This window comes from Arvicola amphibius, chromosome 5 (assembly GCF_903992535.2).
Source record: "Arvicola amphibius chromosome 5, mArvAmp1.2, whole genome shotgun sequence".
NCBI lineage: Eukaryota > Metazoa > Chordata > Mammalia > Rodentia > Cricetidae > Arvicola > Arvicola amphibius.
In genome coordinates this window covers 27,931,364-27,940,955 of record NC_052051.1, presented here as the reverse complement: position 1 = coordinate 27,940,955, position 9,592 = coordinate 27,931,364, and positions in this window count along the sequence as shown.

Here is a 9,592-nt window from a genome sequence, read left to right as displayed (position 1 = left end):
AACAGATAGATCCATTTACAGTTTAGCTCCGTACCACTCGGCTAAGAGAGTTTCCCAGCAGATATGTCTGTTTCTTCTCAGCTTCAGCCCAAGATGTTACTTCTCTGCTACACTCTGCTGAAAGGGAAAGCCCTGCAGAAATGTAGCAGTCTGTGCCAGTTCCAGCAAGAGTTGTTACTTCTGCTCAGCTCCCGTAAGTGAGTTTCCCAGCAGAGGTGTTCCTTGCTTCTCTGCGGCACTCCACTGGGAAATTTCCCAGCAGAGATTCTGCTCCACTCTGGCAAAAGAAGGTCTTCACCCAAAACTATTCCAAGAGATTTATTGGAAAGAAAGGAATCCAGGAGAGTGACCCTCTGCCAGGGTGGAAAACAGCAGCTGCCAACTGAACCGGTATAGGTTTTACATAAGGCTTCTTAGGGGTGGAGCTTTTTCCAGGGGAAAGATTTTCAGGGTAGGAAATCAGTCAGATTTCAGTCCCTGGGCTTAAACAAGGCCAGAAATTGGCTGGATTTTATTGGCTTGGTGTTTTCCTGCTCTGCGATTGGTTGGTTTCATGCTGACTTGATCGGGGTAGAGTGTGCTTCACTGGCTCTCGTTTCAGGGCCACAGTGTGCTTCTTTCACCGGCCCTTCTTTAACCATTTGCCCCTAGTTTCAGGATCAGGGTGCGTTTTTTGTTCTTCCACTGGCTCTTGTTCCAAGGCCAAAGTATGTTTCTTTGTCTGTGGTTTCAGGGTCAGGGTTTGTTTCTCTGACTGGCCCTTTTACCCTATGTATATGACTTGTTTTGGATAAGGAGATCTTAGCAAATGTAATACCTGCAGCTTATAGTCTCGTTTTAAAATAATCAATGCTGTTAGTTGCTGTAAATCTAGAGTTTGTGTAGTTTTATTGCACTGCATTTGTTTTCATACTTAAAAATAAAAATCTCAAAATTATATATCACCCCAGCATTTCTCTTTCCATCTATGAACCCGTTCACACATTGCCTCCCACCTCAGTTCTGTCACCTGTTCGCTCATCTGTAATTCCTTCCTTTCTGCTTAACTTCCTTATTCCTTTCCCATATCTATTGAGGGAGGAGGCTTGTTGGTTCCCCACGGCCCAGCTAGCTTAGCCCTGAAATATCCACACAGAAACTGTATTAATTAAATCACTGCTTGACCCATTAGCTCTAGCATCTTATTGGCTAACTCTCATTTATTAATTTAACCCATTTCTATTAATCTGTGTATCATCACGTGGCTGTGGCTTATAGGCAAGATTCCAGCGGGGCTACATGGTGTCTCTCTCTCCATTTTCTTTCTCCCAGCATTCAGTCCGGTTTTCCCTGCCTACTTAAGTTCTGCCCTATCAACAGGCCAAGGCAGTTTCTTTATTCATTAACTAATAAAAGCAACACATAGACAGAAGGACCTCTCACACCACATATCTATCCATCTATTTCTTGATCTTCCCTCCTTCCTTATGTACATCTTGTCTTCTCTCTTCTTATTTGTTTCTGCCCTATCTTCTTGAATTCAACCATACATACACACTCATCAGTTCATTTATTAATCTTCTCCTGTTCACATTTCTCACTCTTCCTCCATCCATTCCTGCTTCCCTCCTCCCTTTTGTTCACCTGCCCATCCATCACTTCTACTTGCTTCTTCGTTCACTTCTATGTCCATTCACTCATCTACCATCCAGCCCACTTTTCTTTCTATAGATCTTGGTTATTGCTGTATTGACTCTCCATATGCCAATATAAGCATGAGACATTTTAAGAGAAACGTAAAGAAGCTCATAGAAACAAACAGGCTGATGATGCTAAACCAGAGTATTGAAGTCTCAGCATTGCTGTTTATCAGCGCTGTGACTTAGGAAAAGCCACATACCCAAATTGCTTCAGTGCTCACAATTTTCATTAAGAAATAATTATGATGCATTCTCCATAAATATTGTTTTCAATATACTAAAGCCTAATAACTGTGAACACACAAGGTATCATGCACATAAAAATAGGATAATGTTTGCTAGTGAAAGACCCTAATTTCTAGGGTTCATGGAAGGATCCCCCCAGACTCAATAAGTCATTCCAATGGATGCAAACAGCAAGAGGATTCTTTAATGTCAAAGGCGCCAATGGGGGACTCACTACTTAAGTGAGAATGAGCCCCCTTGGTATTTTTCCAGCAAGTATTTATAGGGTCTCAGGGTTACAGAGCAGGGAAACATAGCAATAGCAATATCATTGGTCAACTCAAATTAACATATGGGGGGATCAACATCAGGATGAAAACAAGTCTAACAGGATGAAAACAAGTCTAACAGGATGAAAACAAATCAGGACAAAAACAAGTCTAAATTAAGCCAGTTTTCAGCCAGTTTCTATCTCCCTGAGCTTTGATACACAAAGGACTGGGTGTTTTTCTCAAGACTGCTCCTGTCACCCACAGATATCCTGTTTTGCCCCCTTGGCAGGTGCAGCTGGTCTCAAGGCTGCTTCTGCCCTCATAGATATCCTGATTTGCCCTAGCCTAGTTGATCATGAAAACATCTTAAGTTGGGGACTAGGGTTGGGGTCTTTCATTAGAACACTAATTGAAAACCCTGTTGAGAGCTGTTGAGATGGCTCAGTAGAAGACTTTTGCTCTACAAGCCCAGTGATCTGAATACCAGCCTGGGACCCACATAATGGTTAAAAAGAATTGACCCCACAAAACTATTCTCTGACCTACACATATATGCTGAGACACACATGCACCTACACACACAGTTTTCAAATATCCACATGGGCAATGCTAAAAAATAATTTTCAGTCCTCTCTTTAGACGTACACAGTTATGGCATGGCGACAACATGCCCACCTCTAGATCACTTGCCTTTCTTCAGCTACTCACATGCTGCTCATTCATACTTCCCTGTCCATGGATGCCCTGATGGACTTGTGACTTGTCGGAGGAAGAACACAGTCTAGACTGACTCATCTTCTCCAGCATCTGCAGGCAGAACTCTCTGGGAACTCCAAAGCATCTGAAAATCTGATGTTTCTCGTCAGGATTTAACTTCTGAGTCATGTGTGATAAGGACCCAGCAGCCTTATTTGCTGGTGTTCTGGCTCTACTGGCTCTATGAACTGTTCACTGGGGCTCAGTTTAAGCAAAATGGAGCTTTCTGTGTGACTCTCTAGTCTTACCAGGCATCAATATGACACTTCTCACTCAAGAATTTGACTATTACTGCACTCCTCTTTAGAGTCCTTTCTTCTCTTAAAGAGGAAAGTAACCAGAAGGCATGGTTTCTAAAGGGATTTTTTTTCATATTCCCTGGGAAAATAAGAATCAGATTGCAGATTTTTATGCCCAAACCCTGGCTTATGGTAATAAGTGTTTGCGTGCAGATAAGAGGAAAGTTCTACAGTGTTTTGAGGGAGACATTTACATGGTGGTGGGGACTAGGCTTTGTAGAACTTAATTGTGATAGCCAACCTGGGTTATGAATATGGCTTTACCTCCAAACCACGGGTGACCCTAGGATACTACCAATCCAACTGACTCTCTTTTTTTTTCTTTAAAAAATATTTTTATAGGACTTCCAAAGGGGGCCAAGACTAGAAAGTTGGAAGGAAAGGCTTGTTCTCAAAGATGTGGTAAATTAATAAAATATTTCTGTAATCATCAAAAAATATTTTTATGGATATAGCAGTTTTACCTGAATGATTCAGAAAAGGGTATCAAATCCAGTGAGATCAGAATTACAGAAAGTTGTGTTATACTATTTGGGTGTTGGGTATGAAGGCAGCCTGTGTTCTTAACTGCTGAGCCACCTCTCCAGCTGCCCCCATCAACTGACTTTCAATGCTCTTGAGATATAATTTCTACACATTAACGATCTCCCTTTCTGGTTTGCGGTTCTGAGTCCTGATGCATGTGCATCATCCTCTGTCTACCACACCTAGATGTAGAGCACTCCATCTCCCCAAGAGCTAGATATCTTGGACCCCATGTATCCAGCTTGTCTTCCCACACCCACCCAAGCTGGTAATCACGGATTTGAGTTCATACCTGAGGTTTTACCTTTTCCAGGATTCCATATGTGTAGACTTTAGGTTCTATAAACAAAATGGCCTAATAAATGATACATGGTGATGTTCACTGCTTTCTTAATTAAAATGTCTGACGAAGCAGCATTATAGGACTTAGCAGCTGCTTTCTTACACTGATCCTTCACAAAACTATCCTGTGCTTCTTCTGAGCAGGCTTAACATGTCCAAATAGTAGTATGCAGTCATCTTTGGGCATTTACTTCTGCTCCTAAGAACTTGATTCCTAATCTGTAAAATGGAGTGAGACCCTGTATTTTTGGAAATGAAGAAGGAAACAGAAAACTAAGGCAGATGGCAATAACAGCATGCATTATCCTATGAGTTAGAGAGCATAAATGCTGTGGAGTTTATGTTTAAACTTCTCTGGTTGACAGCTGAGGACTGGCCTTCAGTAACCTCGGGCAGACAACTTAAATTCTTGTGCCTCAAATTTTATTGTATGAATTTGGGAGAAAGTGTGTACATACATGTCTCTTACAGGATTATGATCATTAGATCCAGTGAAACATACTGAAAATAATGTCCTCTGAACAACCCAAAGTGCTTGTAAATCAGAACAATGTAATGTGTCAAATTTAAACTTTGTGTTTTACCTGTGATATGTATTTAGGAATGGTCCATAGTCATATTGTTGAATTATGCCAGTCCACTTTTGTAATTTTATAAATTAATTTTTATTCACTTATTATTGGCTTAAATGATCTTTATTTCACATCTTTAAAAAATTATTTTCTTAAAGTATATGTCAATAGGTTTTAATATACTCTAAGACTTGCATTCACAAGTGACATGAAGCAAATGGCAACAATGAGGAGGGAGGTTTAAGGTGGGAGATGAAGGGGTGGAGCAGTGCAGGTGATGAGGGAGAGATATTAATGTTTAAGGACATTTGAAAACTCCTTATGAAACCAGCTATGTTATGAACTTCCTAGATATATTTCCGTATAAAAGACTTTAATTGGTGTTACCCAATTACCCAATTGGCATGGAGGATTATGCACTTCCCAGAAGTCAGTGGCTCTAATACAGTATCCCACCCAGAGGCTCTCATGTACTATCTCACAGTAGCTTTGAATTGTGTGTACCCAGTGATGGATAGTGTTGCCCATCTTTCCCAAGGTGCTTATTGGTTGTTTGCATATATTCTCTGGGGAAACATTCATATAAATTCTTTGTTACCTTTTAACTTGGATTATGTGTTGTTTTTGATTGCTACATCCTTTCCTTAGTTTGCATACAAGCCTCTTAAGGGATAGGGTTTGCATATTTCTGCAGGCTACATTTCATTTTCACTTTCCTCATGGAATACCAAGAAGTACATAGCTTTCGAAAAGGCACAACTCACCTGACTGTCCTTTCCCTGCTTGTGGTTCTGTGTCATAGATCAGGAAGTGCAGACTCTGCCCAGTTTATGGGAAACTAGAGTTCCTCCTGTTTTCTTTTAATATCTTTAGAGCTTTGAGGCATATGTCTAACTTTTTAACCATTTTGAATTTCATTAGAAATGGGATTTCTTGGATGTGCTCTCCCAGTCATCAAACTAAAAATGCAATTTGTTTTCCCAGTTAGAAAGTTTCAGCACCTTAGTAAAGAATTAAATAATTGTAAAGGGTTCGCTTCCTGCTGTAAATTTCATTTTATTGATTTTATATATCTGGGTTATGCCAGCACCATACTTTGTTGGTTCCTTTGCAGAGAGTTTAGAAATTAGGAAGTCAGTAGCACACCTTTCTTCCCCAGCATTGCTATTATATTCTTCATAGCACGTGTGTATTAAAGTCTTTTAGCTGGCGTGTTTAGATTGACCCTTTTCTTTCACATTGGCACTGTTTTGTTTTCAGATGGGGCCTGCGCTGCTTGTCTGTGTATTATCATGCTTGCTACCATCTTTGGGACGGATTGGAATTTCCATCTTTATAACATGTCCAGCTTTATCTCTGATGATAGTTTCTGGCTTAAAGTGGATTTTATATACTAGCGTAAGTTTCCCAGAATTCCTTTAGTTGTTGCTCAGCTGATAAATCTTGCTCCTTTCTTTCCACACAATGTGTTCATTTGAAGTTCAAGTGCATCTCCTACAGACTACTGGCGGTTGAATCATTTAAAGTTTTCATTTCTATTTTTCGTCTCAGCTTTTGCATTAAAAAGTTTAATCATTCCTATTTAATTTAAAGTGACTGTTGATAAGGTGAGATTTGCACTTGCTATTTTGCAGTCTGTCCTCTACATGCCTCCTGTCCTTTTGTTCTTTTACAAATATATTGCTGACATATTTTGAATTAAATAAATATTGTTGTGTACAATTTTAATTTCCTTGTCAGGTTACTGTGAACTGATTCCTTAATGGTTCTCTCAAGGACTACTATTAACATCTAATTTTATAACAATGTAGCTAAATTAATACTGCTTTATTGTCATTATCATCATCATTATTATTAAACTAAGGCCTCGGGCTTGCTAGGCATGTTCTCTATCACTCAAGCATAATATTAACTGGATTTTAAATATATTAAGACTTCACTCATTTATTTTTGTAGGGCTGCGGAATGAACCAGCACATTATGCAAACTAGGCAAGCTCTCTACCACTAAGCTGCATTTCCAGCCACAACTTTACCCAAACGTAGCCCCATTATTTTGTATTTTGTGTTCTTTCTCCTATGTTGTTCTATTACTGAGAAGTAAATTACATCATTATATGCTATAAGATTTTTACCACAGTTCTTTGATAACTATCATACATATTTTTATTTTAAATCCAATATGAAAATGTTTCACAAGCAAAGTTACTTTTATAATGTCATATTAAGCTTATTTAGTGAGGAGCTGTGTGTTGCTTTTCTTTTTTTTTTTTTTTTTTTGAGACAGGGTTTCTATGCAGCTTTAGAGCCTGTCCTGGAACTAGTTCTTGTAGACCAGGCTGGTCTCAAACTCACAGAGATCTGCCTGCCTCTGCCTCCCAAGTGCTGGGATTAAAGGCGTGTGCCACCACTGCCCAGCTGTTGCTTTTCTTCATATGGATTTTAGTCACTGAATTTAACTTCAACATAAGGATTTTTGTTTGTTTACATTTTTATAATATATATCTGCTGGTGATATTTCTGTTTTGAAAATATATCTGGGGCATATCAGCTTCTCATTCATTTCTTAAGGACAGTTTTTATATGTGTAGAATTCACGGTAGACACAATTGTATTTTCTGCATTCTGAGCACCTTGAAAATGTCATTTAACTGGTGTGCAGCCTCCATGACTTCTGTTCTGAATTCAGTTCTGAATCTTACCCAGGGTACCTGTACATGATGAATCATTTTTATCCTTTGCTTTCAAGTTTCTCTGTCTTTGAACAGCTTGAGGTTTTTTTCCTGCCATGCTCTCCTTGGACAAGAGTTTGGTGTTTCCTGTCCTTTTTCTCAAAATGTAGTTCATGTGTTTTATTTACATACACTGCATAGTGGCCTCCAGTTCCTAAGTTTCTTGTGTTTTGGACAAGAGAGATTGTTATGGCACCATTTAAATTAAAATAAAATCAAGGAACAATGGTATAATTTGCTTCTATTTGTTTATATTATCCAAGCAGTAAGCCAGGAAATTTTATTTGTAGCCTTGCTTTCAGAACAGGACACATATCACTTTAGTGGTGAAAACCAATCCTTGAGTTATTAAAGGGGTAAATAAAGGGCAAAGATGGTAAAGTACTGGTCATGGCAGCACAAGAACCTGATTTCACCTCCCAGAACACATGTTAGAAAAGGAAAAAACAAAAAAAAAAAAAAAAAAAAAAAAAAAAACAAGCCTGAAACACTTCGCCAGGTATGTTGGCATGTATTTGTAATCCCAGAGTTGATGGCCTGGAGACAGATAGATCCATGCATCTCCCTAACCAGGAAGTGAAACTTATTTGCTGAGTTCTAGGAAAAATAAAGGGATCTTGTCTGGAAAAATAAAGGTAAAGAGCACCTGAGGAAAGACATAAGGATATCCTTGTCCTCCAGTCCTCGAAAGGTATGTATACATGTATATATCTACACTTATACACAGATTTACACACATACACACACACACACACACACACACACACACACACACACAGAGAGAGAGAGAGAGAGAGAGAGAGAGAGAGAGAGAGAGAGAGACCTAGAACCCATTTTGTAAAAGGATAGAATCCATTCTGTAAGATGTCCTCTAACCTCCATGTTCATGTCATGTACACACATACAAACAAACACACACATATACACATACACAAATGTAAAAATAACGTAAATAAAGAAGTAAAGAGAAATATTTTGTCATTAAAGTATGATACATACCTGCAAACTTCCTGGCACAGTTGAATCTTAGGAGAAGGGACCATGAGAAACAAATGTGTCTACATGTGATCTGCATCTCCAAGAGCTATAGAGTAACTGGTTTACATTGACAAAAATAATTATCCACCAGACGCTTGTTAAGAATGACAGTGCTGTTTATTTTTCTTCATGAGGGTTCTTTCATTTTTCTCAGGTTCTTCAACAAGCATTCTCTAAGGACAAATGGATCCTTTAGTTCAGAGCATATTTCTATTTGTACCTAAATTTGTATCTGTTGCACTTAAAATAATTGCATAGACACACATCTATGTAGAAGGAAACATGGTTTGGTATCATGCAGAATGCACCAATGGAGGCTTCTCCCCATATGGGGCCTAATTTGCTGTATAGCTTTCAGTGATCATTCGTAATTTTGGGCTCGAAGTATCCATCCCATTTGCTTCTGTTTGGCATGAGGCAGCCGATAACCTGACATTTCCCTAAAGATACCTTTAGGTTTAAGGGAGTCTCTTAGTTTACTGTGGCTTTGTGACTTATAACCAGGACATATTGTGCAAAGAAACTGTATCAAAGTCGTAGTGTTTCTGCAGAGGTAAAATTATAGAGCCAGTAACACAGCAGTACTGTTCCACAAGAACACATGTCCAAGCTTCTTAGGTTTTTGTGGCCATCAGAATCCCTCGGAGGCTTCTCAGATTGATGCCTTCGCCAGAGTATGGAAGGGCCCTAAATGTGCACTTTCCATCAATTCTGGGAGATGCTGCTTGTCCAGCCACACATTTTGACAGTTAGCACACCACATGCTGTTTCTTCACTGAACAACTTTGGAAGCCCCTTATGCCATTGACTCATTCCTCAGTCCGAATTTGCATGGGAACACAGCTTAGCTCCAAAACCCTGTCTTATCCATGGATTTCCTCTGCAAATTGTCCTTCTGTCAGGAAATGGTCATGAATCCCCAGCTGGAGGAATCATATTCTTGGATGTGCCTATAAGCAGCCCATCAGATGTTGTCAAGCAGGCAGATGGGGTTATATTCACCCATTGTGAATTGTTCCTGGACTTGTTCAGCCAGAAGACACTTTCACTTACGTAAAAGGAGCGGGTCGCTAATCAGTCCCTCACCTTGAATTTGCATTTCTCTAAGATTACAACATGTAAATGGAGTCATTGAGGTGTGAGAGTGATGTCC